This window comes from Carcharhinus amblyrhynchos, chromosome 30 (genome assembly GCF_965287045.1).
Source record: "Carcharhinus amblyrhynchos chromosome 30, sCarAmb.v2.hapA, whole genome shotgun sequence".
NCBI lineage: Eukaryota > Metazoa > Chordata > Chondrichthyes > Carcharhiniformes > Carcharhinidae > Carcharhinus > Carcharhinus amblyrhynchos.
In genome coordinates this window covers 26,582,918-26,602,043 of record NC_137353.1, presented here as the reverse complement: position 1 = coordinate 26,602,043, position 19,126 = coordinate 26,582,918, and the positions used below count along the sequence as shown (strand labels likewise).

The window sequence follows — 19,126 nt, the reverse complement described above, 5'->3', positions numbered from 1 at the left end:
TTATTGCCCATCCTTAGTTGCCTTTGGAAGGCAGTTGAGAGTCAACCACATTGCCACAGTGGGAATGCTGCACTGTCAGATGTACCACATTTCAGAGGGCACATTAAACTGAGGCCTGTCTTCACTTTGCTTAAAGGATCCCATGGTACTATTGCAAAGGAGGAGAAGCAAGCTTCTCCCAGTCTCCTTGTCAACATTTATCCGCCCGCCAACATCTCAAAAACAAATGCGCTTGTCAGTTATTTCATCAATTGGGATGGCCTGGTGGCACAGTGATTAACACTGCTGTCTTACTGCGCCAGGGACCCAGATTCAATTCCCGGTTGGGTTACTGTCTGTGCAGAGTCTGCACGTTATCCCCCTCTCTGCATAGATTTCTTCCGGGTGCTTCAGTTTCCTCCCACAGTCCAAAGATCTGCAGGTTAGGTGGATTGGACATGCTAATTTGCCCCTTAGTGTCCAAAGATGTGCAGGTTGGGTGGATTGGCCATGGTAAATTGCCTCTTAGTGTCCAAAGATGTGTAGATTAGGCAGATTAGTGATGGTAAATGGGTGCGGTTATGAGGATAGGGCTGAGATGGGATGCTCTTTCAGAGAGGCGATGCAGACTCAATGGGCCAGATGGCCCCTTTCTGCACTGTAGGTATTCTATGGTTCTGTTACCATTTGTGGAGTCTTGCTGTGCACTAATTTGCTGCTGCGTTTCCTGGATTAGGACGGTGACTACACTTCAGAAAGTACTTCATTGGCTGTACATTATACTGAGTCCATTAGAGGCATTCCAGAAATGCAAGTCTTCCTTTCTGTTTACAGTATCAAAGGTCACGACTGAAAAATGAGCGTTTTTATAAAATTATCTTTTTTTTTAGAGCGTCGGCTTTTCAGAATGATCACTATTTGTTAGATTACTGTGGATCTGGCTGCGTTATCTCAAAGCACTGGCCACAATAGAAAAATCGCCAAAAAAAAAACAATTATGATTTTGGTTGAGGGAAGATTATTTTTTGAGACTTGCGGCATGCAAATCGATTTACGGACTGTCGGCGGCCTCTTAGCCTCCATTTTAATTCTCAAGTTGCGTACGCTCTCCAGGTCTGCTGGCGTTGAGAATTGAGGCAACAGTCCCAGTCAGCAGCAGCCCATCAGCTGACCCATGTCTTACCTGCACGCCAGCGCAAAAAACAAAATATTTTCCTTAATCCCAACCCCTGAGTGCAAGTTATCATGTTACCCACATTGTGAATGGCCTCTATTTTTCTGCGGGATTGAGGCACTTTTTAAATATACAATGCGAGTTATGTCTTATGGCAAATGAATAGTCAGCCTGAACGGAGAGCCACGACAAGACTTAATGAATGTATTTCAGTTTTTCTCTGCTGCTTTCTCAGTGGGAGCTTTTGTGTGGGAACAGTTTGCTTATAAAATTGTGTTAAAATCCCTTCAGAAATGTAGTTAACTCCTTCCGGATTTGAGAGACCTGACTTTAAGCTTATTTTTCTCCCTCTCTGAAGCATTCTGACTTGTAGGTCTGGAAAAGCGAAAAGCGGACTTTCCCACACCACAGCCCCCGCCTCCCCACCTCCCCCACCAACTCCACCCCCCCCGCTCCCTTCCCCACCACCACACCTCCCCCCACCCCCAGAACCTCCCGCCTCCTCCATTACCGGCCAGGCCCAATGTGGATGAATTTTGGCTTGATCTGATTTATTATTAGTATACAGTGAAAAGTATTGCTTCTTGCGCGCTATACAGACAAAACATATCATTCATAGAGAAGGAAAAGAGAGAATGCAGAATGTAGTGTTACAGTCATAGCTAGGGTGTAGAGAAAGATCAACTTTATATGAGGTAGGTCCATTCAAAAGTCTGATGGCAGCAGGGAAGAGGCCACTCTTGAGTCAGTTGGTACATGACCTCAGACTTTTGTGTCTTTTTCGCGATGGAAGAAGATGAAAAAGAGTATGTCCAGGGTGCGTGGGGTCCTTAATTATGCTGGCTGCTTTTTTGAGACAGCAGGAAGTTTGATTTGATTTGATTATTGTCACATGTATTGGGATACAGTGAAAAATATTGTTTCTTGCATGTTGTACAGACAAAGCATACTGCACATAGAGAAGGAAAGGAGAGAGTGCAGAATGTAGTGTTACAGTTTTAGCTAGGGTGTACAGAAAGTTCAGCTTAATATGAGGTAGATCCATTTAAAAGTCTGATGGCAGCAGGGAAGAAGCTGTTGTTGAGTCAGTTGGTACATGACCTCAGACTTTTGTATCTTTTTCCCAACGAAAGAAAGTGGAAGAGAGAATGTCCGGAGTGTATGGGGTCCTTGATTATACTGGCTGCTTTTCCGAGACAGCGGGAAGTGTAGACAGAGTCAATGGATGGGAGGCAGGTCTGATGTTGGAGACAGAAAATGTTCAAGAATAATTGGCAGCGAAATGGGCCAGAGTTTTCTTCTGGTCCCAGTGATGGCGAAACCCCACCGCAGGTTTCCTGAGGTTGGAAGGGTGCTAATAACGGGAAACCCTGTTGGAGGTGGCGGGACCAGAAGATCCTACTGCCAACCAATGGTGGGCCACCATGAAACACACCATGGGGACGCGGGAAATCCCACCCGAGATCAAAGACAAACAAAATTGTTCATATAAAGCACCTTTATCAGAAGAAAACATTCTAAGCTGCCTAGTTAGAGGTATAACAAAAGAAAACAAGGTACCAAATCACCCAAGGACCGACAACCAAAGGTTTGGTCGAAGGGGTAGGTTTTAAGGAGAATCTAAAAGGAGGACAGTGAGTTAGAGAGGTGAAGAGGTTTAGGGAGGGAATTCAGAGCTTAGGCACCTGAAATTGCACCCACCAGTTGTGGAGCAATTAAAATCGAGGATGTTCAAGCTGCCCTAATAAAAGGAGTGTGGATATCACACAGGGTTAAGGACTGGAGGTGATTACAGAGTGAGGAAGGGATCAGATTGTGGAGGGATTGGCAAACAGGATGAGGATTTTAAAATTGAGGCATTGTTTAACTAATAGGCAACATAGGCAGGGAGCAGAGGGGGTGATGGATGAATGGGATTTAGTGAGAGTTAAGGCACGGGCAGCAGTTTTGGAGATACCAGAGGGTATAACCAGAAGTGTGTTAGATTAGACAAGTCTAGAGACAACAATGGTACTCACGAGGGCTTCAGCAGTAGAAGGGCTGTGGCAGGGGCAGAGAATGATGGTGGAAATAGATGGTCTCAGTAATGGCACTACAGAATCATAGAATCCCTACAGTATAGAAGGAGGCCATTCAGTCCATCAAGACTGCACTGACAACAATCCCACACTATCTCAGTAAACCCACATATTTATCCAACTAATCCCCCCAAAATCAGGGGCAATTTAGCATGGCCAATCAACCTAACCCGCATCCAGGGGAAACCCACGCAGATACAGGGAGAACGTGCAAACTCCACACAGATAGTGACCTAAGCCAGGAATCAAACCCGAGTCCCTGGCACTGTGAGACAGCAGTGAGGCACTACTGTACCACCGTGCCGCCCACCAATATGTGAAACTCACATCTCAGGGTGAGATATAACCCCGAGGTTGTCAGAGATTTACCAGTGAGAAGGAAGCAGAGTTTGTGTTGGGGATGAAGGACAATGGTTCAATCCTTGCTAATATTAAATAGGAGGTAATTTCAACTCACCCAACTCACTCAGCCCCTTGAACCTGCTCTGTAGTTCAATAAGAGCATGGCTGATCTGATTGTGGTCTCAACTCCACTCCCCCATCTGCCCCACAAGACCCTTGACACCACCCCCCCCCCCACCACCCCCCGTTGATCAAAATGGCTGACGGGCTGAACTAGGGGCAAGTTGAAGTACCTAAATGAGTAACTGTCCCCGTTATCCTCCTGGTGACTGTTTTCACACAGTCTGGGTGACCATCACTATCTACAGCCCTTCAGCAGAAAGTACCGGATTGAGTTTGTTGACATATGTACAGCCTGAATTGAGAAACCAAATACTAATAACATGATTGCATTTATAAAAGGCTTCATCATGTTTAAACATTCTCAAAGCTTTCCACGTAAATAATTACTTTTGATGTGTGGCGACTGTTATTAAACTGCCAAATCTGGTAGTCATTCTATGCCAGACACATTCCACAAATAGCAGCGAGAGGAATTCAGCCAATCTGTTTTGTTTTGCTAGCATTGATTGAAGGAAGAATGTTGGCCGAGACACTGGGAAAACCTTACCCCTAACGTTTGTTTCCCAGCAAAGCTATGAGACCAATAAAGAATCATTGGACCAAGCAAATGGGTCTTCAGAGTCATGTCCCGCCTGAGGGATAGCGTTGCCGACATTGCAGCACTTCCTCAGTCGTGCAAATAATTGTCAGTCTCAAGCATGAGATCAAACACAGGCAGCCCGGCCTCACAGCGGGAGTGCGGTCAACTGCGTACCATTTGCTTACTAAGCTTCCAAAGAAATAAATGAACTTCAGTTCACCTTGCAGCATGGTGGCACAATGTTAGCACTGCTGCCTCATAGTGCAAGGAACCTGGGTTCAATTCTGGCCTCGGGTCACTGTCTATGTTGAGTTTGCACATTCTCCCCATGTCTGCGTGGGGGTTTCCTCTGGGTGCTCCACTTTCCACCCACACTCCAAAGACGTGTAGGTCAGGTGGGTTGGTCATGGCAAATACACAGGATTAGCTGCTATTTTGGTGGATTCAATGAGCCAAATGGCCTCCAAGTAGCAATTTAGCTTGGCCAATCTCCCTAACCCGCACAGCCTTGAAGTGGATGAGGAGCCATGATCATTATAAATGGTGGAGAAGGCTTGAAGGGTGAAATGGCCTACTCTTGCCTCTCTTTTCTCTGTTTCTATTTAAAATAATTATTTGAACTATTTAAAGGGTGGCATAGTGACACAGTGGTTAGCCCTGCTGTCTAACAGCGCCAAGGATCCGGGTTCAATTCTGGCCTTGGGTGACTGTCTGTGTGGTGTTTGCACATTCTCCATGTGTCTGTGTGGGTTTCCTCCAGGTGCTCCGGTTTCTTCCCACAGCCCAAAGATATGCAGGTTAGGTTGATTGGTTATGCTATATTGCTCCTGAGTGTCAGGTGGACTCACAGGGTAAAAACATGAGGTTACAGGGATAGATCTGGGGTGGGATTAGTGTTTGTGCAGTCTAGATGGGCCAAATGGCCTCCTCTGTACTGTAGAGATTCTATGATTCTATGAACTGGCAGAAGGAGAAGGGAGTTAAGGGGAAGTAATTTTATCCAGAGAGTGGTAGCAGTCCAGAACTCACTGCCAGAAACAGTGGTAGAAATTGAAGCATTCATCACGTTTAAAAAATATTTGAATATGCTCTTGCAGTGCCATAACCTACAGGGCTACGGACCAAGAGCTGGAAAGTGAAATTGGACAGGCTAACTCTTCTCCATCCAGCAATGTCATGCGCTGAATAGCTTCCTTCTGTGTCAGAGCCATAGATTTTCTATGTTTCCATGTTTTTAGCTGAAGTCATGAGGAAATAAATATCAAATGCAACACTGTCGTTCAACGTACCTTCTGGTATTCTACACTGAGGCAGTGCAACTCTTAGGAAGATGGGAGCACCTCCCACCTCTGAAAGCTGGCCTCCAATCAAATAGCTGGCAATGGGTGGCATGGTGGCACAGTGGTTAAGCACTGCTGCCTCACAGTGCCAGGGACATGGGCTCGATTCCGGTCTGCCTGTGTGGAGTCTATACGTTCTCCGTGTCTGCCTGGGTTTCCTTCAGGTGTTCCGGTTTCCTCCCATAGTCCAAAGATGTGCATGATAGGTGGATTGGCCTTTAGTGTCCCAAGATGTGTGGGTTAGGGGGATTAGCAGGATAAGTATGTGGGGTTACAGGAAAGAGCCTGGGTGGGATGCTCTATAGAGCATTGGTGAAGACTTGATGGACCAAATGACTTCCTTCTGCACTGTAGGGATTCTATGATTCTATGAAGTCCACAATCCCTGCAGTGCCCCCGAGAACTGCAGCCAGTCTTCCAGGAAGGTCATCGTGCTACCCAGGTACAAGGTGGTTGGAGCAGCTTCGCTGTGGTCAGTCTGGTATGGCCTGGCAAGCTTGAGAGTGAATGAGGGGGTCTTGATTGGAGGGGAAGGGGTGGCAGGAAAGCAGCGGGCCTGGGGGGGGCGGTGGGAGTACCATGGGAGTGGCTTCCATTGGGAACTGTCTTTCCAAACATGAGCGAATACCAGCCCCAACTTGCAACAACCTGACACACTCGGCCTGTGATTGGTAAAGTACTAAGAGTGGATGGGCTGTCTAAGGTCTCCTCCAACCTTGGTAAAATACCAGCAGAGGCGGGTAGGCGATGGGCATTGCCACTTAGTTTCGAATTTACACTCCCCAACCCATCTGGTAGCTAACCTCTGACTCAGTATAAAATTCCAACCACCAAGTCTGTTTTGACTATAAACTACATGCAAATAAATTCTTTCTTGAGTATTGTGCAATATTGAATTACCAAAATAATTATGTACACAGCTCCCAAAGCTACACTCTGGAATTTTCACCCGTCCTCACATCTCCTGTATTTAATTTTGACCTGCTAGCATCAGAAACCCACTTATGGGACTGCACTTAAAGGGGGAGGCAATGGCCTAGTAGTATTATCGCTAGACTATTAATCCAGAAACTTCAGGTAATGTTCTGAGGGTCTGGATTTGAATTCCACCATGGCAGATGGTGGAATTTTTTAAAAATCTGGAACTAAGAATCTACTGATGACCATGAAACAATCGCTCATTGTCGGAAAAATGCATTTGGTTCACTAATGTCCTTTAGGGAAGGAAATCTCCCGTCCTTAACCTGGTCTGGCCTACACGTGGCTCCAGAGCCACAGCAATATGGTTGACTCTCAACTGCTCTCTGGACTGGCCCAGCAAGGCACTCAGTTCAAGGGCAACTAGGGATAGGCAATAGATGCTGGCCAGCCAGCGATGCCCAGTCCCACGAATGAATAAAAGAAAAATTGAGGAGAGTGCGGGAGAATGACACTGAGATGGAGAATCAGTTATGATCATACTGAATGGCACAGTACGCTTAAAGGGTCAAATAATCCACCCCTGCTCCTATTTTTATGTTGCTGTGAGTGAGTAAAACATCAACCTAGGGAGCAGACTCCCTAAGCAGACAATGGAATCAGGTAGTATTGATTCATTCAAGTGCACGTTCGATAGATTTCTTGCAGAAAATAATATTTTGGGATACATCGCAGTAGTAGTTTGAGCCACGTCACAGCAAGTGTAACAGGCTTGAGAGAAACAGCTGAACGTGGGCCAATGTTTCCAAAAGCTTTCCAACACTCGAGCTTTCCTCATACCATTTCTGGCCCTATTGTAGACTAATTGTTAGAGATTGATTGCTGCAATTAGTCAACAACTCTGTTATTATTGTATCATGTGACTACCAGGATGCTTGAGGGCTAATGAGATGTTCTTTTTACATCTTGCAAATCCTGTATTTCTAATCTTCTTTTAAACACCAATTAAGACCATAAAACATCAGAGCAGAAGTAGGCCCTTTGGCCTATTGAGTCTCCTCTACCTTTCAATAAGGTCATGACTGATCTGATATGATAATCTGCAACTCCACTTTCCCACCTGATCAACATCATTTTTGATTCACTCACCGATTAAAAATCTGTCTATCTCAGTCCTGGGCACATTTAAAGACCCAGCCTCTACAGCCCTTTGCAGTAAAGAATTCCACAGATTCACTACTCTCTGTGAGGAGAAATTCCTCCTTATCTCCGTCTTAATTGGTGACTCCTTACTCTGAGATTATGACTTCTGGTCCTAGGCCCTCCCACAAGGGGAAACAATCTCGCAGCATCTACCCTGTCAAACCCCCGACAATATGAAATGTTCTTTTTTTCAGTTATTATTTATTAGTGTTACAAGTAGGCAGAACCTCAACACCGCAATGAAGTTACTGTGAAAATCCCCTAGTCGCCACACTCCCGCGCCTGCTCGGGTACACTGAGGGAGAATTTAGCATGGCCAATGCACCTAACCGCATGTCTTTCACATTGTGGGAGAAAACCGGGACACCCAGAGGCAACCCACACAGACATGGGGAGAACATGCAGATTCCACACAAACTGTGGCCCAAGCCGGCAATTGAACCTTTGTCCCTTCACAGCGCCAAGGACCCGGGTTCAATTCCCAGCCCAGGTCACTGTCTCTGTGGAGTTTGCATGTTCTCTCCGTGTCTGCGTGGGTTTCCTCTGGGTGCTCTGGTTTCCTCCCATAAATTGAAAGACGTGCTGGTTAGGCGCATTGACCCAAACTGGTGCCAAAATGTGGCGACTAGGGAAATTTCACAGTAACTTCATTGCAGTGTTAATGTAAGCCTTACTTGTGACTAATAAATAAACTTTTTAAATGGTCCAGTTTCACCTTGGTAATACTGTTTTTTTTAAGCTTATTTATTAGTGTCACAAGTAGGCTCACCTCAACACTTCACTGAAGTTACTGTGAAAATCCTCTAGTTGCCACACTCCGGCATCTGTTCAGGTACACTGAGGGAGAATTTAGCACGGCCAATGCACCTAATCAGCACGTCTTTTGGATTGTGGGAGGAAACAGGAGCACCCAGAGGAAAACCACACAGACACAGGGAGAACATGCAGACTCCACACAAACAGTGGCCCAAGCCAGGAATCAAATCCGTCTCCCTGGCGCTGTGAGGCAACAGTGCTAACCATTGTGCCACCATGCTGCCTAATGTCTCCAAAAGGTCACCTCGCATTCTTCTAAATTCCAGTGAGTACAGACCCAAACTACTCAACCTCTCCTCATAAGAAAATCTCTCTACACCCAGGATCAACCTTGTCTAGACCGCCTCCAATGCCAGTGTATCTTTCCTTAGATAAGGGGACCAAAGCTCTTCACAGGATTGCATCTGGCCTTTTCTTACCTCCAGGGCCACTATGCTTCATTTCTTACACTCTAACCTCTCTGATCCGGAATGCTTGGGACAATCATTTCGGAATTTTGGAATTTTTTGAATTATGGAATGACTTTGGAGTGCCTGACCACAATTATGCGAACCAGAAAACAACACGGATAAAATTATTTACTTGAGGCATGGAATATTATGAGATAGTAATAAAAATATGATGACTCATCCAAATAATGTGTCTTCCATGTTTCCATTCCCAAGATACCAGTCTGATGATAAGGTCTGTTCCAAACAATTCCAGGCAACTGGTGTTTCCAAACAGTAGATTCATTTTTAATTATTTGTGGATGTGGTCGTCACCGGCTGGGCTAGCACTTATTGCCCATCCCTAATTGCTCTTGAACTGAGTGACTTGTTAGACCATTTCAGAGGGCAGTTAAGAGTGAACCATACTGCTGTGGGTCTGGAGTCACATGTAGGACAGGCCAGGTAAAGCTAACATGGTGGCACAGTGGTTGGCACTGCTGCCTCACCGCTAAATTGCCTCTTAGTGTCCTGAGATGTGTGGGTTAATGGGATTAGCCATAGCAAACATGTGGGATTAAAGGGACAGGGTGGAGGAAAGAGCCTAGGTAAGGTACTCTGTCAGGGAGAGTCGATGCAGACTAGATGGGCTGAATGGCCTCTTCATGCACTGTAGGGATTCTATGATTTCCTTCCCCAAGCTCCATTGGTTTTTACAACAATTCATAGAATCCCTACAGTACAGGAGGCCATTCAGCCCATTGACTCTGTACCCTCCAGGCCCTATTCCCATAATCCCACACATTTTCCCTGCTAATCCCTTGACACTAGGTGAATTTATCATAGCCAATCAACCTAACCCGCACATCTTTGGTCTGTGGGGGGAAACTGGAGCACTCGAAGGAAACCCACACAGACACAGGGAGAATGTGCAAACTCCATACAGACAGAATTGAACCTGGGACCATGGCGCTGTGAGGCAACAGTGCTAACCACTGTGCCACCCTATTATTGATAGTTTCACAGTCACCATTACTGAGCCTAAATTTCAATTGCAGATTTTTGAAAGAAATTAATTGAATTTAAATCTTCCCCCTCAGCCCCCCCCCCTCCCCCAAGCTGCTGTGGTAGGATTTGAACGTGTGTCACCAAAACATGAATGTCTAGATCATCAGTTCCACAATGTGACCACTACACCACTGTCCCCTGCAGATTCTCGTACTCTCGGACTGGAAAGGTGACAGTGTATTTATACATGTTTTATCTCTCTCCCACCCATCCTCGCCTCCCCCCACATCTTCATCTGTCACAGCCTGCCCTCTGATTTTAGCTTCTCTGCCGTTTGGCCATTCACACCTTCCATTCTTTCTGTGGACTGCCATCAGCAGCCTTTCCCCTTGTTTCTGTGGCTATGACTGATCTTCCCTTCTCTCGCCCTGCAGGGTAGATATCTCCCACTTTTTGTGACTTTTAGCTTTGACAAAGGGTCATCTGGACTCGAAACGTCAGCTCTTTTCTCTCTCTTTACAGATGCTGCCAGAGCTGCTGAGATTTTCCAGCATTTTCTCTTTTGGTTTCAGCTTCCAGCCATCCGCAGTAATTTGCTTTTGTTTTTTTTATACATGTATTCCAATAATCTCCTACTCAGGTATTTATGCAGCTCCTTTTTGAAGGTGTCAGTCATCTCAGGTTCAGCAACACTGACCGGGTGTCCCGCATTCACTTGGAAAGAGAGTTGTTTAAAACTAAGAGAGTGCTTCATAAAACAAGCAGTGATCAGTGGTCATTGTAATGATTACAGATGGATTCTAACCAGTAATGAGCGGAAAGGCTGAGACACCACTGCCTTCCATCAATGGCAGACACATCACCCCCGCACAACTGTCAACTATTCCCACTCACAAGCAAAAACAAAATGAAAGCAAGCACGACCAAGGGCAGTAAAGCAAATATTTACAAGGGGAATTTGTCAATAGAGGGGTTTAGGAAAGAATGTTGTGGGAGTTCTATACACATTGGCTTACAGTAGCAATTCTGGAGTGTCCTGTTCCTCTACAACACAGGCGGCATTCTTCACTTATTTATACAATCACCATCATTTTATGTTAATTACATGATTCCCGCAGCACTTTAAAACACTGATATTTTAACCCTCGGAAGATTGCAATGGAATTATAATTTAGGGGCGGCACAAATCCAACCCCTCAAGATGTGTGCCAACTGTAAGGGTCCTGTGCAGAATCGGTTCGGCAGATGCCTACCCTGTTGCCAATGTACGGAGCACGAAAATGCCCGTGCATTGGCAAAGTGGTTAGCACTGCTGCCTCACAGTGCCAGGGACCCGAGTTCAATTCCCAGCTTGGGTCACTGTCTGTGCGGAGTCTGCAAGTTCTCCTCGTGTCTGCATGGGTTTCCTCCGAGTGCTCCAATTTCCTCCCACAACCTGAAAGACATGTTGGTTAGGTACACTGACCCGAACAGGCGACAGAGTGTGGCAACAAGGGGAATTTCGCAGTAACTTCATTGCAGTGTTAATGTAAGCCTTACTTGTGACTAATAAATAAATTTTAACTTTAGTATGATCCCTACAGTGCCAGAAGGAGGCCATTCGGCCCGCCAACCAACAACAATCGCACCCATAATCCCATGTAATTATCCTGCCAATCCCTCTGATGTTAAGGGGCAATTCAGCATGGCCAATCCATCTAACCCACACATCTTTCGGACTGTGGGAGGAAACCGGAGTACCTGGAGGAAACTCATGCAGACATGGGGGGAATGTGCAAACTCCGCACAGACAGTGACCCAAGGCCAGAATTGAACCCAAGTCTCTGGCTCCATTAGGCGGAGGATGGTTGGGGAGAGGGGGTGTGGAGGGTGGGGGAGGGGGGTGGTGGTCAGGTACGCCATTCCTGGCATGAACTGACAAAAATTGCGAATCTCCCAAGGCCTGAAAGAAACAGGGAGGAGCGAAGGAGCATTTCCATCCCGCGATTCACACTGGAAACTATGGGCGGAGCTTTCCGACCACATTCGCCCAAGGGTCAGAACGTCCTACCCGAGGTCAACGGACCTTTGCATGGTCCTCCCACACCACACCCCCCCCACCCCCCCTTCAAAACCCACTACAATTCCTGTGGTGGGCAGGATGGGAAAATTTCCCTGTGTGCGCGTGTGTCTGTGTGTCTCAGTACGTGTGCGTGTATGTGTCTGTGTGTCTGTGTGCGCGTGCGCACGCATGCACGTGTGTGTGTGTGCATGATAAGATTAGCCTGTTATTCAGCCTTCACAAACTTAAGCTGAAGTTTATTTGCTATGGAGTGTTCACAGCAGAACATCAGGAGAGCAGGATCGAAGCCTGCCTGTGGTTGGTGCGCCTGACCACAACCCATTGCCATTGTCAAACTCATTTACTTTATTTCTGTAGCCCGTCGTACCCAGAACTGTGGCTGGAAACTCGCTATGACGCTTTGCCACAGAAAAAGACTCCTCCTATCACGCGAAGGATTTTAAAACGCTTTTCTTTGGGTTACTATTTTCAAAATGTGAATGTTTCCAAGCAATTGCTTGCAATAGGAAATGAAGTCCATTAAAGCTGTTCTCCATGCCCTTGCCAAGGTATTTGAGGGCAGGCGGATTATGTGTCAACCTCCAAACACACCACAGATTCTGATGGGTGGAAAAAGCAACGAGATCCCAGCATTACTGGATCCAGCCCCAGTTTCCGACCTCACCAACCCGAATTTTACTGCGCTTTGGCAGATGAAACTCAGGATCTCAGTGTCAAAGCGTGCACATGATGAACAGGGATCCGGGCACGCTCCCAGGGAATGGATGGCATCTGCGGAATGGAAAGTTAGAGGAAGGGAAAGGGAGTGAAGGGGTGACGTTCCTTCACTAAATCTTTAACTGCTAAAGAGATCAAAATGGAACTGCCAGGTAAGTGAGGGCAGCTCTGGGCCAGAATTCTCTGGCTGCTCGTGCCTCGCTCCCGCTGAAAGCGAGGACAGAGAATTTGGCGCTCAGCCAAATATCCGTTCACTGCACAGGAGAATCCCGCTGCTGTGGACAGCTGGAGAATTCCACCCCTGGTAAGATATATGTTGGGATTGGAGAGGGTCAAAATTTATTAGAATGGTTCCAAACGTGAGAAACTTCAGTTACATTGCTAGATTGGCAACACTGAGACTATTTTTCTTCAAGACAAGAAGGAGACAGGTAAAGGGCAAAATACTGCGGATGCTGGAATCTGAAACAAAAACAGAAAATGCTGGAAAATCTCAGCAGGTCTGACAGCGTCTGTGGAGAGAGAATAGAGCCAACGTTTCGAGTCTGGATGACCCTTCGTCAGAGCTGAAGGCAAGGAAAATCAGACAAGATTTATACTATGAGAGTGGGGGTGAGCTTTAATTGGACAAGGGGAATGTAGATGGTGATAAAGGCTGAGAAAGTGCTAATAGCGTCCATTAAGAGATCAGAATGCGTGAATGGCCGAACAATGGTACAGATTATCCATAGGATCCCTACAGTGGAGAAGGAGGCCATTCAGGCCCATATTGTCGGGCACCCGACAATAATCCCACCCAGGCCCAATCCCCGAAACCCCACATAATTATCCTGCTAATCCCTCGAACATACATATCCTGGAATACTAAGGGGCAATTTAGCATGGCCAATCAACCTAACCTGCACATCTCTGGACTGTGGCACCATGCTCGGGCACAACCTGAGGAATGTGGCAGGAATGTGGGTGGGGAGGAGGTTTAGAAGACAAAAATGGAGAGCGAGAAATAAAAATCAGAATCATAAAACCCCTAAAGTGCAGAAGGAAGCTATTCGGCCAATCAAGCCTGTCCCAAAAATCAATCCCACCCATGTTCTATCCCCGTAACATCATGTATTTATCCTGCTAATCCCCTTGACACTAACGGACAATTGAGCGTGGCCATTCACCTAACCCGCACATCTTTGGACTGTGGGAGCAAACTGGGGCACCCGGAGGAAACACACACAGATACGGGGAGAACGTGCAAACTCCACACAGACAGCCAAGCCGGGAATCAAACGCGGGTCCCCGGTGCTGTGAGGCAGCAGTGCTAACCACTGAAATGAAAGTGATAAAAATGGATGAATAAGATGAAAAGGAGAAATGAAATAAAGTAAATGAAAATGGGGTGAAGGTGGAAGAGAGGGAGTTTAGAGTCCATTGTTGGCTCTATTCTCTCTCCAAGGGTGAGAGGAGCTTTGATAGAGTTGTTCAAAGCTATGAGAGTATAGATAGGGAGAAACTGTTCCCAGTAGCAAAACAGTGGAGAACCAGGAAATGCCCATTTAAGGAACCAGAACGAACATGAGGAATTTTTTTTTTAGCAGAGCGAGTGGTTAGGATCTGGAATGCGCTGCCTGAGAGTGTGTTGGAGAGAATTTCAATTATGGCTTTCAACAGGTTCTTGTATAATTACCTGAAGAGAAAAGTTAGAAGTCTCACACCACCAGTTAAAGTCCATCAGGTTTATTTGGAATCACGAGCTTTTGGAGCACTGATAGGAAATATACAGTAAATGGCGGAACCCTTAAGAGTATTGATAGGCAAAGGGATCTGGGTGTACAGGTACACAGGTCACTGAAAGTAGCAATACAGGTGGAGAAGGTAGCCAAGAAAGCATATGGCACGCTTGACTTCATCGGCCGGGGTATTGAGTTTAAAAATTGGCAAGTCATGTTGCAGCTTTATAGAACCTTAGTTAGGCTGCACTTGGAATATAGTGTTCAATTCTGGTTGCCATACTACCAGAAGGATGTGGAGGCTTTGAAGAGGGTACAGAAAATATTTACTAGGATGTTGCCTGGTATGGAGGACATTAGCTATGAGGAGAGATTGGAAAAACTTGGTTTGTTCTCACTGGAGCGACGGAGGTTGAGGGAAGACCTGATAGAAGTCTACAAGATTATGAGAGGCATGGACAGAGTGAATAGTCAGAAGCTTTTCCCCAGTGTTGAAGAGTCAGTTACACGAGGGCATAGGTTTAAGGTGCGGGGGCAAGAAGATGTATGAGGCAGATTTTTTGTGCAGAGAGTAGTGGATGCCTGGGACTCGTTACCGGGGGAGGTAGTGGAAGTGGATACAGTAGTGACTTTTACTTGACAGGTCCATGAATAGGATGGGGATAGAGGGATATGGTCCCCGGAAGGGTAGGGGGTTTTAGTTAAGTCAGACAGCATGGTCAGTGCAGGCTTGGAGGGTCGACAGACCTGATCCTGTGCTGCAATTTTCTTTTGTTCTTTGTTCACTGCTCCCTCAATAGGTGAGTGCACTCACCTGAGGAAGGAACAGCACCTGTTGGACTTTAACCTGCTATAACGAGACTGTGCCCACCCCTATCCAACACCAGCATCTCCACATCCTGAAGATAAAAGACTTGCAGGTCTATAGAGAAAAGGCAGGGGAAGGGGATTCGCTCTCGCAGAGATCTAGTTGACTGAATGGCTTCCCTCTGTGTGTAGGTTAGGGGGATTTAGCGGGGTGAACATATGGGGACAGGGCCTGAGTAAGGTGCTCTGTTGGAGAATCGGTGCAGACTCAATGGGCCAAATGGCCTCCGTCTGCATTGTAGGGATTCTATGATTCTAAGAGTAGCATGCTAAATTTGAAATGGCCGCTCTTGACTCTTTCCATTACGGCCAACTGGACTCTCAACTGTCGAATGGGTCACTGGGCATCTGAGGGACTGTAACACTGTGCCAGGAGAAAAGGCCATTCAGTCCATCAAGTAGCTCTTTCCTTGACAGCACATGCAATACATCCCACTCATTTCATCTCCTGAAAGAAAGTTCTACATAAATCCCCACGGGCAATCAAGAAAAATCACAGACTGATTTTCATCTCCGTGTCACCATTCTTCAGAGCTGGCCTGCTAGCCACATAATCCTACTTAAGGGACAAATTGCAAGAATCCTGCTTTCAACCACTTTTGGGTGGCACAGTGGTTAACACTGCTGCCTCACAGCACCAGAGACCTGGTTTCGATTCCCGGCTTGGGTCATTGTCTGTGCGGAGTCTGCACGTTCTCCCAGTGTCTGTGTGGGTTTCCTCTGGGTGCTCCTGTTTCCACTCACAGTCCGAAAGACGTGCTGGTTAGGTGCATTGGTCATGCTAAATTCTCCCTCAATGTACCCGAACACGCGCCGGAGTGTGGTGACTAGGCGATTTTCACAGTACTTCATTGCAGTGTTAATCTAAGCCTACTTGTGACACTAATAAACAAGATAAATAAATGAAACATCAGTTACATCTGGCTCATAACTCTCTCCAAAAGGAGATTTCAACACCTCAGATAAAGCTTGACAGCACGATCAATCTCAAAAGTTGTTTGCCAGATTTCTAAGGTTGAATTGGTAGTTTAATTATGGACATTGCTGGGGGTGGGGGCGAGTGGTGATTGGGGGTGTGGAATTTAAATTTAAACAGTGACTTCCCCCAACCAATTGGAAAACTTCTCGAATGCCACATCAGCCTCGCTACCCCAATCCCTCACTTACTGTGTTGGAGGCCATTCCCCCATCATACATTGGTGTTGTACACTGAGAGTCTATCCGCTCCTTTGCAAACTTCTGTTCTTCACCATTGACAGTAGTGTCGTTTCCAATCACCATCTCAAGTAGGAGTCAATGTTGACATAGTCCTGTGGTTTTCCTTTGAGTTCAAATCTCCTGTGCTTCAAGTCCTAGACATTACTGCCACTTCCGCCCCTATATCCCTCATCAGAATTGAAACTGAGGCTAATCCATGCTTCTACATAAAGATGATGTGGAGATGCCTGTGTTGGACTGGGGTGGGGGATGTGGGGGAGCACAGTAGGAAGCCTCACAACACCAGGTTACAGTCCAACTGGTTTATTTGGAATCATGAGCTTTCAGAGCACTGCTCCTTCAGCAGGTGAGTGGAGAGGTGGCTTCACGAATAAGGCAAACATAGACACAGACACAATGGCAAGACAATTGCAAGACAGTTTGCAAGCCCAGACCAAGTGGGGGTTACATGTAGTGTGACCACTAACTGTCCTGGTTTGAGACAGTTCACACCTCTTTAATCTGTGATTACCTCTCTCTCCACTCACATTGTCTGTACCTGTAAACACCTGATAACCTGAAAAGACTCGTATTCCAACCACTATTTTACAATTGAGTCTGAGTCTATTTATGTCCTGTTTGTGAACCCACTTCTCCACTCACCTAATGAAGTAACAGTGTTCCGAAAGCTTGTGATTCCAAATAAACCTGTTGGACTTTAACCTGGTGTTGTGAGATTTCCTCAACATAAAGATACCAATAAATGTAGGATGACACATCTAGAGAGAATTTCACATATTCTAAAGTATCTGGTTTGCGATCTTTATGGAGTTATTTGTGAGCAACGAGGAGGGGGGTGAAGAGAAGGGAAGACCAGTGGAGTACATAAGAACATAACATAAGAAATAGGAGCAGGAGTAGGCCATCTAGCCCTTCGAGCCTGCCCTGCCATTCAATAAGATCATGGCTGATCTGAAGTGGATCAGTTCCACTTTCCCGCCTGCTCCCCATAACCCTTAATTCCCTTGTCTATCAGAAATCTATCTACCCATGACTTAAATATATTCAATGAGGTAGCCTCCACCACTTCAATGGGCAGAGAATTCCAGAGATTCACCACCCTTTGAGTGAAGAAGTTCCTCCTCAACTCTGTTCTAAACTGCCCACCCTCCCCCCCCCCCCACCCCCCCGGCCTTATTTTGAGGCTGTGCCCTCTAGTTCTGGTTTCTGGTTTCTAGTTCTGGTAGAAGGAATAGACTTAGCTGATGAGAAAATAAGGAACACAAGAAGGAAAAATTAGTAAAGCTTGGGAAGTAACTGGTATTGTATACCTTAAAATGGAACTCCTGTTCCGATGTCTTTTCCCATGTCTTATTGATTTTTTTTCCCTTCTGGCTTGTATTTATATAATGTCCCTCATGGACTTAGGGGGCGGGATTTACTGGCTGCACTCGCCCCGAACCAAAAAATCCCACCAGAGGTCAATGGACCTCTCCATGGTTCACCTTTCTCTCGCTCTCTACAATTCCCAGGGCGGGTGGAATGGGAAAATCTGCCCCAGGGTGTCCCAGAATGCTGGAAAACCAACAAATGATTTTTGTAGTGCAGTCATTGTAGTCACTCTGCACACAGCAAGATCCCACAAACAGAAGATAATCTAAATGACTGGACGGTCTGTGGTGTTGGATGATGGATGAAAATTGGCAAGAATACCACTCGAGCTCCTATGCTCTTCTTTGCATACTGCCCTGGTTACATGCCCCTGGCAGACAGCACTTCAGTTAACTCAACCAGAAGGTAATGCCTCCAAATGTGAAGTGCCTCCTCTGTGTTGAAATGAAGTGGTAGTCTCAATGATAGGTTCCAATGCTGAGAGAAGCTTGGATCTATAGCTTCTAATTCATGTTTGGAGTGCTATCAAAAGAAGTAAACAGAAGTAAAAGGAATGGAGTTTAATGTAAGTGTGCACAGAAATGGAGGATACAAGATGGAGGATACTAGATGGACAATACAAGATGAATGATATGAGATGAAGGATACAAGATGGAGGATATGAGATAGCGGATACAAGATGGTGGATACAAGATGGAGGGTGAACCAAGTTTAATCTGGGGTGGACAAAAATTCGTAACTCAGCGGGATCATTTTATTAAGTCTACTTGGTAGACTGCTGTAATATGTTTACATTACAGACAAACATTTAGAGCAGTTTCAAATGTATCAGCAACAAATATGTTCCTTTGATGTGTTTTAGAAATTAAACATTCCCGGCAGTTAAAGGGCAGCAGCTGCCTCCTCTGAGAGCTTAGAGCCAAACTCAATTCCTGGTTAAATTCCATCACTCCCAGACGTTACATTGTATTTCATAGAATTTATAACAGGCCTTTCTACCCAGCTGGTCTATGTTGGTCTTCACGCTCCACACAAGCCTCATCTCATCTTAACCAGCATAGTCTTCTATTCCTTTCTCTTTCATGTCATCATGTGACTTCCTCTTCATGCATCTATGCAATCTGCATAAACCACTCCATCTGCAGGAAGTTCCACATTTTTAAACAAGTTTCTCCTGAATTCCT

General features: G+C 45.9%; 1 long non-coding RNA gene across 1 annotated transcript in view; it reads left to right on the top strand.

The window, feature by feature from the left end:
- Positions 1-19,126, top strand: part of LOC145360201 (uncharacterized) — a 148,236-nt gene that overhangs the window by 82,578 nt on the left and 46,532 nt on the right. The gene's annotated exons all lie outside the window — the stretch shown is intronic.